Here is a 15,826-nt window from a genome sequence, read left to right on the forward strand (position 1 = left end):
ATATGCTGTCTGGTTTATCTTATTTACCAATACATCTAGACTGGTCCATCTCTTTTCTGTACCAGACCTCCCAGGAATAAACAAGCTGGAGAAAGTATGATGAGGGTTCCTTAGTCAACTAATATTATTTGGTTGGTCAAATTCCTTTCTAAAACCAATTCTCACAAAATAATCAGTAGGATTTTGTAGATTGTGGAATACTCAGCCAGTTATAATCTTCTCTGATATGGAACAAAGGAAAAAGGATATAGAATGGAAAGTACATGTGCAGCTTGTCCAAAAGCCACATGTAAAGCAAGAGAGTGGCAAAAGTGGGATGATACATTTGCTTTCTAACAGTTAGAGTGGACACCACCTACCAAATTGTTAGCTCCTATATAGTTCTGCATTCGAAAGATGCATTTTAAATGATAGAGATTTACTTTGGTTTTTGACTTATATTTTTAAGCTTATGAACTTACAAGCTTGTATTACTATTTCTGTCTCTATTGTGAGAGAAGAACTACCTCACATAAGTCAAATCTCAACAATGGCTAGGTAAAGTAGTTACATGTTGATGACGTAACAGCTTATTTTCATATATTAGTGATTTTCATTCATGCAGCCTACAACTTCACTTCCTATGGTTTTAATCTCTTTCATCTCCCATTTTCAATGGAAAATTTAGCTTGTTTATTTATTTCCATCTACAACTTAAGGCTTTGTCAACTTTGTTTCCTCTTGAGGACAGTATTCAGCCATCCTCTCATTATGTGTACATGATTTCACAGCTGTGTTCCATTCTGTATCTTCTCTCATTATGTGGACATCATTTCACAGCTATATTCCATTCTGTATCTTCTCTCATTATGTGTATATCATTTCACAGCTGTGTTCCATTCTGTATCTTCTCTCATTATGTGGACATCATTTCACAGCTATGTTCCATTCTGTAGAGAATTTCAGTGAACCTACAGAAATCTTCATTAATTCAATCATACTCAGTAACGTGTGAAAGTAAGTATGAGTCAAAGGTATAGAGACTTCCATCATAGACATGACTCTCAAAATAGAAATAATTTCAGTATAAGACAGATTAGAAGTGGATCAACCTAAAATAAAAGGAAGAAAATTCAGCCCCATTGAGAATGTTTTGAAAATTTTCCTCAGTGAAAGGGTATTAAAATTCATATGAAATTCAAGATTCAATTTCATCTAGAGAATTTTGAAACTTTAGTTAATTAACAACTATATAATAAAGGAAACACTAACAAACAACATGCAAAACATAAAAGTACAAAAAAGGAAGATTTTAACACATCATCAAATGTAAAGGAGAAGATGGAACCCCCCACCCCTTGTATTATCTCCTGCTGGTTAGTCACCACAGATCTGATTTTGGAAAGTTAACATTTTCTTACATAAAATTTGTTTCAATCAGATACATACCATTTCAGAGAAAGATTTTATCTTCTGTTAGCATCTTTCTTAAGTATTTGTATGACACTAGCTTTCAGGCAACTCCCACCTAAACTCTCGTTCTGGAAAACAAAGAATTTCCAGTTAACTTCATAACTGACTGATTTATATTATAAGCTCACTGTACACAAGGACGACATTAACCAGTTTCAAGTGTAAAAGTTACTTATATTTTACATGCAGACAGTATACTATTTATTTTAGTTTTTTCTACTGTTGGGTTATCGATGGATCAATTTTAAGTTTATGGACTTATAACACTAAAATCCAGGGTTCTATTCCCAATGTTGATCAATATTTGAGGCTTCAGCTACTTATGAAGTAGTTTTTATGTCATAAATCACAATCAATTAAAACCAGACCTACATCTCTTCACAGATGCTTATCTTTCTGGTTGTGGTACATCTCTGAATAGCTATCTCACCTCAGACATCTGGAGCAGCATAAGCAATTCCTCCACATCAGTGTGCTCGACCTTTATTCTATCAAACGGAGATGTTTACATTTCTTTGCACCAATGTTAGTGGATGGTTTGATTATTATCCATTCTGACAATTTCATGGTGGTTTTATATATCAATAATAGAGTAAGTACCAGATCTTTAACTATTTATTTTAAACACTCGACCTCATGAACATCTATCCAGTGAATCTGCTTTACAGATTATAATGTATTAAGAGCGATGTACCTCATAGTAGACCATCTGTACCCTGTTCCACCTATTAAATAGCCACTTCACTCACAAGTTTCCTGATGTGTATACTTTGTTTTAGGAACTTACGACTTCTTTTCTCATCAATAATGAAGATTTATGAGTACAGATGGAGCTAGCAAACATGGAATTGACATCACTCTCCTATTGGTAGAGAGAGGGCCTTTACTGCACAATAACATCATTATCCAATAATATAATTCATGAGGGAAGAGAGGAGAACAAATGTTGGTGTAGACTATATAAGAAGACTTAGGATATGAACTAAGAACAGTGTTTGTATATAGTGTTAAAAATTGTTGATAATAATTTTATTGAAGAAGGGCTGATTTCTGGATAAGCAAGACTGCTTAGTGTTGTGTTATTATTTGGATTATTTCATGACTTAATGATTGTTAAATTCTTCATAATTATATTGTCAAGTGTTAATCATTTTTACTTCAGTATTGGTAAAGTGAAAAGACAGTGTTTGTTTATGACAACTGTTTCATATGAATCTGGTTTGTTTTCAGTCCTTTTAATGGTGTAATTCAATATTTGAATTTATAGATAAGTAACTTTTCATTATTTGAAATTAAACACTCACTATTCTCTAGTACGTTTCTTACAGTAGTTTTAGCTTTGGTTTGTATTGATATAAAATGGCTTCACTTTCTGTGTACATGTGTGTTTATTTTTTATTTCTCAGGTTTTAAAGATTGTTTATCTTCTGGAACCACAACATGAATTATGCCTGCTGTTTAAAGTATTAATAATTGAATGTTATTAGAATGATGACATATTGTAACTTTCCAAATCACTGAATAAAATTCACAGCAGTATGTGTTCGACTTACATTGCTAGAAACTGGTTTTAGATACCCATGGTAGGAAGAGCAAACATATCTCATTGTTTAGTTTTGTGCCTAACTTTAAACAAACTGAATAAAATTCAACTAAAAGCTTTGTATGAATAACTCCTTCAACAATAGATACATTTATAAAACAACACAGTGATATGGGACTGATAACAGTTTATTATATCTATAAAATTAACAGACCAAAACATTAGTAATTACATTAAAACACAATAAAGTACTAACACAGCAGAGATATATATCAAAATGTATTTTTAAAAAATTATTGGTTTATAAAACTGTACATAAACATTATAAAGTTTATAGCCATTATTTCTTTTATAACTGTACATAAACATTATAAAGTTTATAGCCATTATTTCTTTTTATAACTGTGTTATAAACATTATAAAGTTTATAGCCATTATTTCTTTTATAACTGTACATAAACATTATAAAGTTTATAGCCATTATTTGTTTATATAAATGTACATAAAAATTATAAAGTTTATAGCCATTATTTGTTTATACAAATGTACCTAAACATTATAAAGTTTATAGCCATTATAACCTATGATGATACCTAAGACATCTTAAGATGTCTTAATGTGAATTAAGTGGGGGTACATTGACAGCTGTACATAGTATGTACATCATCTCCTATTAAATTATGGTCAATGTAATAACTATTTCAAATTAGCCCACAAACTATCTCTACATATCTTGTGTCATTTTGTGATGAGAATACACCTCACTGAGTGTGTAACCATCCAGAACTGATACATCATTCAGTTTACCACATAAAGTCTGGCTCTAACCGTCTGTACATGGACACATTATCCAGTTTCCGCTATGTCTGGTAAACGGATGGCATTGTTAAGACTGGTTCTCTGGTAATAGTTTTAGTTGTGGGTGACCTAAATTGGCAGATACTGGTCATCTGTTTGTGTTTTGAATGAAGCTCTCCAGATGTGTAATATTGGTTTGGATATAGTGCTACATTCATGCTAATGGTACATGTAACCAATTTGTATTAACCTGCTCTGATCAGCCAGTTTTCATTCATCTGATGGTTTTTCAAGTGGTAAAACATCAATATTTCTTTACTGAGGTCTGGACATTGTTCAGAAACAATTTGAAATACTTTAAATTCTGTGATTGACTTTAAAAGAGGCAAGTGAGAGAAGCTTATGCAAATCTAGTGGATATAGTGTGAGCTCAGATGATCAGTTTCAGAGCATAAGTCCAATCATCATATCTGATTTGGATCACAATAAACGTTGATTAAAACATTAGTTTTGTTACCATGGCTGGCTAGCATGTTAGTTTTGTTACCATGTTAAAATTAACTGTTGGTAATGAAATAAGCAACATTTGAACAAAATACTTGTGATATTTTATATTGTCAGATGTGTGTTTTGGATTATTTTGTAAAGATGGTAAAGCCATATCATTCTACATAATGATATAAACAAAGTTATTTCTATTTCGTTAGATCACTGTGTTACCGAGATCAGCAGTGTAAGTAGTGGATCTGATCAAACTTGTCATCAGTGTAAGTACTGGAGATCTCACAAACTTCTCATCAGTGTGTACTTAATCTGATCAAACTTGTCATCAGTGTAAGTACTGGAGATCTCACCAAACTTGTCATCAGTGTAAGTACTGGATCTCATCAAACTTGTCATCACTGTAAGTACTTAATCTGATCAAACTTGTCATCAGTGTAAGTACTGGAGATCTCACCAAACTTGTCATCAGTGTAAGTACTTAATCTGATCAAACTTGTCATCAGTGTAAGTACTGGAGATCTCACCAAACTTGTCATCAGTGTAAGTACTGGATCTCATCAAACTTGTCATCAGTGTAAGTACTTAATCTGATCAAACATAATTTTAAATTATGCTTTTTAATTATTTATACGTTGGTTTTTTCTAATGCACAGTAATAGTTAAATATGTCCAGAGTAAGACACAACCCTCAGTGAACATGTAATAAAACTCTACCAGTAAAGAAGCAGCCTTTTCAAATACAATAAATACGACTAAAACAGTGTTTTAAATAAAGCTTTGTGTCTTGTAATTATGTACTGACCCAAATTTCTTTGTTTCTCAGATTTGGTGTAAACACGTCGTTGTACACATGCAAACCCTCAGAACAACATCACATCTATTATCTAGTTGTAACCACGGAGATCAACTTTCAATGAAAATAATCAACTTTTAGATAAGTTTTGGTATAGTTGTCTGTTTTGGTTTTTTATTTTATTGAAAGAAACAGTTCATATAGACTTGTAAAATAATAATATGAACAAATAGGAAAATTTTGACTTTTCTAATAAACGTGAAAAATCCCCTTCTGTTGATTATCAATTTTAACTTTGGAAAAGGAAGGCTGTGAAAAAAATAAGTCTGTTTTAAAGGTAGCCCAAATGTTCTGTTAAAGAGTTTTGAGGAAATCTCTATTATTTTTCATACCACTGGTGAAATAGGCATATACATTCTGTTATTATTGTAGTGCCACTGAAAGATTAGATGTGTGTGTATATATAATACTCTGTCGTAACTGTGGTACCATTGAAGGACTAGGTACACATCACGTTTTACCACAGTAGTACTGAAGGATTAGGTATATACACTATGTTGTTATTATACTAACACTGAAGGATTAGGTACATACATTCTGTTGTTATAGTAGTAACACTGAAAGGCTAGTTATACACGTTATATTGTTATTGTAGTAACACTGAAGGACTAAGTATATACGTTATATTGTTATTGTAGCAGCACTGAGGACTAGGTATAAACATTCTGTTGTTACTGTAGTAATACTGAAGGACTAGGTATATGGTTTTCTCACTTACCCTGTGGTAACGTTCAAGAATCTCAACACCTACTTTACACTGGAGGAATATTGACACAAGAAACCAGAACGAGGAGCATCATGGCAATATTTTATTTAATTTCCTTGTTAACGCTTCTTGCCAAAGGTACGTAACCTAAATATCATAGGGCTATATAGGCCAAACTATAACAAGTCTGAATCTCTGAAAACAAGACTAGATTCAGTGAGATTCTTTATAGTGTGTTTTAACGCGATCCAGAATGACTCTTAACTTTTGGTCTTTCGTTATTTTACGTCTGCTGCTAGAAATCAGGAGGATCAGTTTTGTAAAATTAGGAAAATATTTTACATAAATAATAAAGGTGATAACGAACGTTATTTAACCTATATCAGGAAGTGATCTTCTAGGCTCGCTAACCCTAATACACGATACATTCCTTTACATCAAAGACATCTTTAGATTTTAGGGACGAATTTCTCAGTTTGCTAGCAGCTGTTATCTCACAAAATTAATAAAAAAACACCTCAGTATGGAGAACACGAAAACATGCTTTGTTTTTTGTAATGTGTATATATATATATATATATATATATTTTAGTGTATTATTTTGTACGTGTGTATATATATATATGTGTGTGTGTGTGACTGTATTATTTTTATTAAAACTGTTTCATTTCTTTGTTTTAACAGCTTTTGCTTAAAATATAAATACTTATGGAGTCCAGAGTCTGCATTCTACATGGATGGCTAAAATCAATGGAGTGTAAAAGTTGTGTTGGATTGTTGATATTATGTTGAAGTGAAGAGACTGTTGTAACGAAAGTCCTTTTCATGTTTAATATGATATACCTATACACTAACAGGAAGGTTCATGTATATAAACACATTAAATAGTTATTTTTTGAATTTTGATATCGTTCCTTTATAACACGTAAACCAGATGGATTATGTTTGTCAGTGCTTATCTATAATAACGTAAACTACGCTTGAAAACAGCACTTACAAAGGTTTATAATAAAACTGTTTTAATAGTATAACTGTTGATGTTTCAACGGATTATTCTGTAACTAAAGTTCTAACAATAGCTAACTTGATTCATTTTAGTCGTTAAGAAAGATGTAACTTTTTGACTAAAGTTCTAACAATAGCTAACTTGGTTCCTCCTAGTGGTTAAGACAGACGTAACTTCGAACTAAAGCTGTAACAGTAGTCTACCAGGTTCCTCCCTAGTGGTTAAAACAGACGTCTCTCATTGTTAATGCTTTCCTTATCAAGTTCCTTAGGTGTCTACTTGCTTACTAGCCTGGAAAACTCTCATTATTTGCAGTGACTAGTAGAGCACATGCTTCAGATGACACGGTTCCTTAACCTGTGTTGGATATACTCAATTAACTGTTTGTTGCTCTACATCTAGCATGGGCTGCTGAAGAAGAAGGCTTTCTTAAACTTAATCTGATACATCAAGTGAATAGCTAACTTGGTTTTTCCTAATGGTTAAGAAAGACGTAACTTCTGACTAAAGTTCTAACAACAGCTAACTTAGTTCCTCCTAATTGTTAAGACAGACGTAACTTCTAAATAAAGTTCTAACAATAAATTACCTGGTTCCTCCTAGTGGTTAAGATAGATGTAAATTCAAACTGAAGTTGTAAAGTAGCTTACCTTGTTCCTCTTAGCGGTCAAGACACACGTAACTTCGAACTAAAGCTGTATCAGTAGTCTACACGGTTCCTCCTAGTGGTTAAAACAGACGTCTCTCATTGTTAATGTTTTCCTTATCAAGTTCCTTAGGTGTCTGCTTGCTTACTAGCCTGGAAAACTCTCATTATTTGCAGTGACTAGTAGAGCACATGCTTCAGATGACACGGTTCCTTAACCTGTGTTGGATATACTCAATTAACTGTTTGTTGCTCTACATCTAGCATGGGCTACAAGAAGAAGGCTTTCTTAAACTTAATCTGATACATCAAGTGAATAGCTAACTTGGTTTCTCCTAATGGTTAAGAAAGACGTAACTTCTGACTAAAGTTCTAACAACAGCTAACTTAGTTCCTCCTAATTGTTAAGACAGACGTAACTTCTAAATAAAGTTCTAACAATAGATTACCTATTTCCTCCTAGTGGTTAAGATAGATGTAAATTCAAACTAAAGTTGTAAAAGTAGCTTACCTTGTTCCTCTTAGCGGTCAAGACAGTACGTAACTTCGAACTAAAGCTGTAACAGTAGTCTACCAGGTTCCTCCTAGTGGTTAAAACAGACGTCTCTCATTGTTAATGCTTTCCTTATCAAGTTCCTTAGGTGTCTACTTGCTTACTAGCCTGGAAAACTCTCATTATTTGCAGTGACTAGTAGAGCACATGCTTCAGATGACACGGTTCCTTAACCTGTGTTGGATATACTCAATTAACTGTTTGTTGCTCTACATCTAGCATGGGCTACAAGAAGAAGGCTTTCTTAAACTTAATCTGATACATCAAGTGAATAGCTAACTTGGTTTCTCCTAATGGTTAAGAAAGACGTAACTTCTGACTAAAGTTCTAACAACAGCTAACTTAGTTCCTCCTAATTGTTAAGACAGACGTAACTTCTAAATAAAGTTCTAACAATAAATTACCTGGTTCCTCCTAGTGGTTAAGATAGATGTAAATTCAAACTGAAGTTGTAAAAGTAGCTTACCTTGTTCCTCTTAGCGGTCAAGACACACGTAACTTCGAACTAAAGCTGTAACAGTAGTCTACCCGGTTCCTCCTAGTGGTTAAAACAGACGTCTCTCATTGTTAATGCTTTCCTTATCAAGTTACTTAGGTGTCTGCTTGCTTACTAGCCTGGAAAACTCTCATTATTTGCAGTGACTAGTAGAGCACATGCTTCAGATGACACGGTTCCTTAACCTGTGTTGGATATACTCAATTAACTGTTTGTTGCTCTACATCTAGCATGGGCTACAAGAAGAAGGCTTTCTTAAACTTAATCTGATACATCAAGTGAATAGCTAACTTGGTTTCTCCTAATGGTTAAGAAAGACGTAACTTCTGACTAAAGTTCTAACAACAGCTAACTTAGTTCCTCCTAATTGTTAAGACAGACGTAACTTCTAAATAAAGTTCTAACAATAAATTACCTGGTTCCTCCTAGTGGTTAAGATAGATGTAAATTCAAACTGAAGTTGTAAAAGTAGCTTACCTTGTTCCTCTTAGCGGTCAAGACACACGTAACTTCAGAACTAAAGCTGTAACAGTAGTCTACGCGGTTCCTCCTAGTGGTTAAAACAGACGTCTCTCATTGTTAATGTTTTCCTTATCAAGTTCCTTAGGTGTCTGCTTGCTTACTAGCCTGGAAAACTCTCATTGTTTGCAGTTACTAGTAGAGCACATGCTTCAGATGACACGGTTCCTTAACCTGTGTTGGATATACTCAATTAACTGTTTGTTGCTCTACATCTAGCATGGGCTACAAGAAGAAGGCTTTCTTAAACTTAATCTGATACATCAAGTGAATAGCTAACTTGGTTTCTCCTAATGGTTAAGAAAGACGTAACTTCTGACTAAAGTTCTAACAACAGCTAACTTAGTTCCTCCTAATTGTTAAGACAGACGTAACTTCTAAATAAAGTTCTAACAATAGATTACCTGGTTCCTCCTAGTGGTTAAGATAGATGTAAATTCAAACTAAAGTTGTAAAAGTAGCTTACCTTGTTCCTCTTAGCGGTCAAGACACACGTAACTTCGACTAAAGAAAGCTGTAACAGTAGACTACCGGTTCCTCCTAGTGGTTAAAACAGACGTCTCTCATTGTTAATGCTTTCCTTATCAAGTTCCTTAGGTGTCTACTTGCTTTACTAGCCTGGAAAACTCTCATTATTTGCAGTGACTAGTAGAGCACATGCTTCAGATGACACGGTTCCTTAACCTGTGTTGGATATACTCAACTAACTGTTTGTTGCTCTACATCTAGCATGGGCTACAAGAAGAAGGCTTTCTTAAACTTAATCTGATACATCAAGTGAATAACTAACTTGGCTTCCCTAATGGTTAAGAAAGGGCTTTACTTCTGACTAAAGTTCTAACAATAGCTAACTTAGTTCCTCTAATTGTTAAGACAGACGTAACTTCTAAATAAAGTTCTAACAATAGATTACCTGGTTCCTCCTAGTGGTTAAGATAGATGTAAATTCAAACTAAAGTTGTAAAAGTAGCTTACCTTGTTCCTCTTAGCGGTCAAGACAGACGTAACTTTCGAACTAAAAGCTGTAACAGTAATCTACCAGGTTCCTCCTAGTGGTTAAAACAGACGTCTCTCATAATGCTTTCCTTATCAAGTTACTTAGGTGTCTGCTTGCTTACTAGCCTGGAAAACTCTCATTATTTGCAGTTACTAGTAGAGCACATGCTCCAGATGACACGGTTCCTTAACCTGTGTTGGATATACTCAATTAACTGTTTGTTGCTCTACATCTAGCTATGGGCTACAAGAGAAGAGGCTTTCTTAAACTTAATCTGATACATCAAGTGAATAGCTAACTTGGTTTCTCCTAATGGTTAAGAAAGACGTAACTTCTGACTAAAGTTCTAACAACAATAACTTAGTTCCTCCTAATTGTTAAGACAGACGTAACTTCTAAATAAAGTTCTAACAATAAGATTACCTGGTTCCTCCTAGTGGTTAAGATAGATGTAAATTCAAACTGAAGTTGTAAAAGTAGCTTACCTTGTTCCTCACCTAGCGGTCAAGACACACGTAACTTCGAACTAAAGCTGTAACAGTAGTCTACCGGTTCCTCTAGTGGTTAAAACAGACGTCTCTCATTGTTAATGTTTTCCTTATCAAGTTCCTTAGGTGTCTGCTTGCTTACTAGCCTGGAAAACTCTCATTGTTTGCAGTTACTAGTATAGCACATGCTTCAGATGACACGGTTCCTTAACCTGTGTTGGATATACTCAATTAACTGTTTGTTGCTCTACATCTAGCATGGGCTACAAGAAGAAGGCTTTCTTAAACTTCTTAAAATAAACGACTTTGTGGTTTTAATTATTTAAAATGTTTGTACTGATTGCACTAACAGTATATCCTTATGTTAAAATCACGTGTATTTATTATCATTTTACATGTATTTTAGTAGTAATAAAGTGTTGTGTTTATCGTATTTCCCTTTTTTTAATATTATGCAGCTGAGGTAACACAACACTAATCACAAGTAGGTCTTACCAATGTGGATGTTATAGACTTTAGTATTGTAGATATCGTGGTCTGTCTTCGTACATCTGTACAAAATCAATAAAACTTAACCTTACGGATTCACTCTGATATTGTAAACTATGGAACAGCTGCGTAGATCCTGGGGTGGATGGAGATTATACATCTCCCCTTCATTTTAGTTGAGAATATATTGCATACAATCATCACCCCTACAGTTTGGTTTGTTGAATTGTTTTATTCTGTCACAGGCCTACAAATTGTGTGTTTGTTCTTGTGATTCTCGTGTTTTTACCAATCGAATTACATAATTAGGCCCTAGGCGTAGCTTTTCAGTAGCCAAATGTACATCTTCAACATAGGCGTGCTTCTAAGCGATAGTTCCCGTAGTGTATCAGTCAGTCAGGTCTAAGTATACATGCAAGTATCGTGGCAACAAGATTTTGTTTGTTTGTTTGTTTTGGAATTTCGCACAAAGCTTCTGAGGCTATCTGTGCTAGCCGTCCCTAATTTTGCAGTGTAAGACTAGAGGCAGCTAGTCATCACCACCCACCGCCAACTCTTGGGCTACTCTTTTACCAACGAATAGTGGGATTGACCGTCACATTATACACCCCACGGCTGGGAGGGCGAGCATGTTTAACGCGACGCGGGCGCGAACCCGCGACCCTCGGATTACAGCGGTCACCGCGCTTTACGCTAGGCCATGCCGGGCCAGGCAACAAGATTACTCTGTGACTGCATGTTTACAGCTTTCAGGTTAACGTAATCAGAGATTACCAATTTGTAAATTGAAGTCTACGTAAGTGGTTGAAAAAATGTATTCCACCCATTTGGGTGTAAAATATCTACGCCCTGCTATAAAGAATAAAAAAAATTAATCTGAATTCCTTTCCTATTTGGTCAGTATATATTCGTTTGTTAATTAATGTAATTTTCTTTCGTAGTTAAAAGAAGCCAAAATTATTCAAAATTACAGAATACAATATTTTGAGAGAAGTGTAGTATTTATTTATATTTCTGTATTATAAAAATGACATTCCAGGAAAATGCAATACTATGTCTAGCTAACTTTTCAAGAAAGTGCGGTATTTTGTTTATCTACCTTTTGTGTTATAAAACAGAACATTCCAAGAAAGTGCAGTATTTTGTCAATCTACCTTTTCTATTATAAAAACAGTACATATTAAAAAATTGCAGTGGATTGTCTATTTACCTTTACCCCCAGTGTCTCAGCGGTATGTTTGCTGACTTACAACGCTAAAAACCGGGTTTCGATGATGATAATATAAAATGCCTATATAAAATCTGTTGTGGAATACGAATGTCCAGTAACATACAACATGCCTCACATCTTTGTAAAACTTGGCTTGAGGTTGTTGTTGTTATTAAATACAAAGCTACACGAGGGGTTATCTGTGCTTTGCCCACTATAGTTTCTGCCATTGTAAGTTCGCAGACATTGCGCTGTGCCACTTGAGTCTACCCAACTAAAAGCAGTACGAATTGCCTACCGAATTCACGTCTATACAATCGGCTCTTACTTATAGAAAACAAGAAATTCAACGTCATTATACTAAAATAAGACCAAAACCCGAAATAACCTATTCAATGTTGCACAAACACCCGCCGCCTCATGGACCAAGTTTTTTCCTCCCTTAAATCACATTAGTCACAAAACAAGCACTCACTAAAACAACCAACTTGAGAGTTTTACCTTGTGGCTCTACCTCCCTCTTTTATCAGTTTAATGGCCATAAGAAACAATGGACCAAATATATTCATTAATAATCATGTGTATCTTGTTTATATTATTCAATGTGAGGTTATGTTCTCTATTTTACCAATATATTCAATGTTTAGTAATTTTATAATTTATGTTTTGTATCTATGAACTCTATAAACAAAATATGTTGTAAATTTCTGTTAAGTATAAAGTTAATTACCATGCATATAATTGTATGTAAAATTGTAATATGTAACTGACCTTTGTGATGCAATAAACTCAAGTTCTGGCTTTGTGTCTTCTTTGGGACGTGATGCGCTGGTCTACATGAGACGGGTCTCTGCTGTTTGGATCTGCTGCTCGTGATCGGTTTATCGATTTCAGGCAGAAAGTTTTAAAACACCCCTTGTCAAATCACCATCAAGAAGACAACTCTCCTTTTATAGTTTTTCTTCACGCCTGAACCACGACAAATCAACTTATCAGAGAAACAACCATAAACCCATCAAAATTACTGAAAGCCAGAAAAGGGGGCGAATACAAAATCATTCATTTTTGAGAACCTCCCGGTTTTCTGACAAACCTAAAATAACTATCAAGTCTTTTAACTTAGCTTGAAAGAATAAAATAAAAACTGAAGGCCAAACTGGTAGCTACACTGACAGTATTGATAAGAATGTACATTAAATATTCAGTTAAATAAGCTACGCATTGATGTTTTGTTGTTGTTGTTTTATTCATCATAATACTCTAAACTGAACAGAAACTGGTTAACCAGTGAATGGATATTTGCTGTAAAATTCTTATCAACGCTTTAAGTGTAGCTAACACTTTAGTCGCCAATTTTGATTTCATTTTATCACATCAAAGGTGTTTTTGACAAGAAACTAATACAAAGAAACGATGAAAACCTTTGAAGTAAAATTCATATAAACCAGAAGAACTCTTAAACAACCCTAAAACCTCCTTTCTTAAAACTAAAGCCAATCTCTACAACAAAACTATTTTACTTATATCACAATCTCTTAAATAACTAGGACCAAGTAGTAATCAGTTAATGATAGTTTACTTTGATGTTGAGTTCAAATTTAACTGTATTTTGTATCATTATCAATATACCATAAATTTCGTTTCTAAACTATTAAAACCAAAGATACAGTAATTGTCATTTGATATTTTGCCACGTGCTCTACAGTGATTGCGAGTATTTCACAAGTCAATGGTTAAAGTAAATCACGGTTATCACCCTAATAACTGTGATAAAATAATCACTATACTGGTTATTTTCTGGTTTCAGTGTAATCTTCATTATAAATATTACACATTCTGGTTCTGTCAGTTTTCTCCTTTTAGATATCTTAACACAAAATCGTGGTTATGTGTTGTAGTTTTATTAACTCAGCTAAATATTACTGTTAGCATAAGCAACCGCTCATCCAACATCCTCCATGCATCGGAGTTCATTGACTATTCTTTGAATAATTTGTACTTAAACACGTAATATTCCTTCAGATTTTTCTCTTCCCTTCAAAGAAGCTGTAAAATCTTACTGCATACAAAAGAAATAAACGCAAAAAGTACTTTTATTGTCATAATTACTTTAAAAAACACCCTGGCTTTGAACCCATAATTAAATTATTTATAATTTTTTTGAAATGCATAGTTGTTATGTAATATTTTATTACAAATTCACTTGTACTCACTCACTTCTATTTCTTTATTCAGTAATCAACATGAACAAATATTTCTGTACAACTATCAATCAGATAATTAGCTGTAATAATGCTGTCACACCTAATCGTCTAATAAATACTGACTGAATTAATTTATCTCGGTGTTTCTTAAGTTTATAAAACGTTTAACCTCATTCAGATAAGACATGAATAAATTGTTTATTTGGAAGATTTTACACTCACTTCAATAGCTCTTTGGATTTCATTTCCATGTTGTTCTTTACAGTGTGTGATATCTTTGATGTTTACTAAACACTAAATTTTTCTTAACATGTTATTCCCATATACTAGTCTACTTGACTGATTACAAAATTTTGATAATTATCAAAAGAATTTATATTCTCTATATACGAATTTTTTTTTTTTCTCTCGTAACAATCATCATAACTACATGTGCAAAATGGCTCGATTGGGTTGAGAATATATTTTACATGGAAGAGCGAAAACGTTTCGACCTTCTTCGGTCATCGTCAGGTTCACAAAGAAAGAGGTAACTGACCGGAAGCTGACCACATGTTTGGAAGGGGTTGTGTAACTGAATGTCGGAATGTAAAGGGCGGTGTTAGATGTTTGAATATATAATTTTATTTATTTTATTATATAATATAGCTATAAAGGCGTTCCTTTATATTGGTTTATTTTGGGTTTAAGTTGTTGTATAAGTAAGGCTTCTTTAATTTTGCGTTTGTTTATGTTTGTTTCTTTATTTAGTATTTGAGTGTTTTCTATGGTTATGTTGTGTTTATTTGACTTGCAGTGTTCGAAAACGTGTGAAGGTGACTTTTATGTCCCTTTGAATCTGGTTCCCATTTTCTACTTGTTTCTCCAATATAGACGTCGTGGCAGTTATCACATTGTATTTTATAAATAATGTTGGTGTGGTGTTTGTCAGTGTAGTTTTACATAGTATAGATCTCAGTTTTGTGCCTGGTTTTGAATAAATTTGGTATCAACTGGAATGTCATATTTCGTTGATAGTTTTTTGCCAAATGTTGGTTATTTTTCTGCTAATGTCAGGAATATATGGTATGCAGCAGTATATGGTTTCGTGATTTTTGATTCGTGAGATATATTTACTTTTGTTGGTTGATTTTGCTTTCTGTCTCGGTGTGTGCGTGTAATGTTTTCTACGGCTTGTGGAGGAAACTTATTGATGTTGATGAAGTATTGTTTTATTTTGTCTAATTCATAGTTAATTTTATCTGGTGAGCATAGTTTTATGGCTGTGTTTATTTGGTTTCTTAGTATGTTGAGTTTTGTTTTGTTTCATGTGCTGAGTCCCAAAGGACTCAACTTCTGCAATAGCACCTAGGTACATTTCAA

At 33.7% G+C, this 15,826-nt stretch overlaps 1 long non-coding RNA gene across 1 annotated transcript; it reads right to left on the reverse strand.

The window, feature by feature from the left end:
• Positions 1-606: 606 nt before the first annotated feature.
• On the reverse strand, positions 607-5,980 carry LOC143241903 (uncharacterized). Its single transcript, XR_013022335.1, has 3 exons — positions 5,869-5,980; positions 1,429-1,520; positions 607-1,091 (listed from the first exon to the last, which is right to left on the reverse strand). It is a non-coding gene; the product is annotated as an uncharacterized LOC143241903 (long non-coding RNA).
• Positions 5,981-15,826: the final 9,846 nt, after the last annotated feature.

This window comes from Tachypleus tridentatus, unplaced genomic scaffold (genome assembly GCF_004210375.1).
Source record: "Tachypleus tridentatus isolate NWPU-2018 unplaced genomic scaffold, ASM421037v1 Hic_cluster_1, whole genome shotgun sequence".
NCBI classification, from domain to species: Eukaryota; Metazoa; Arthropoda; class Merostomata; order Xiphosura; family Limulidae; genus Tachypleus; species Tachypleus tridentatus.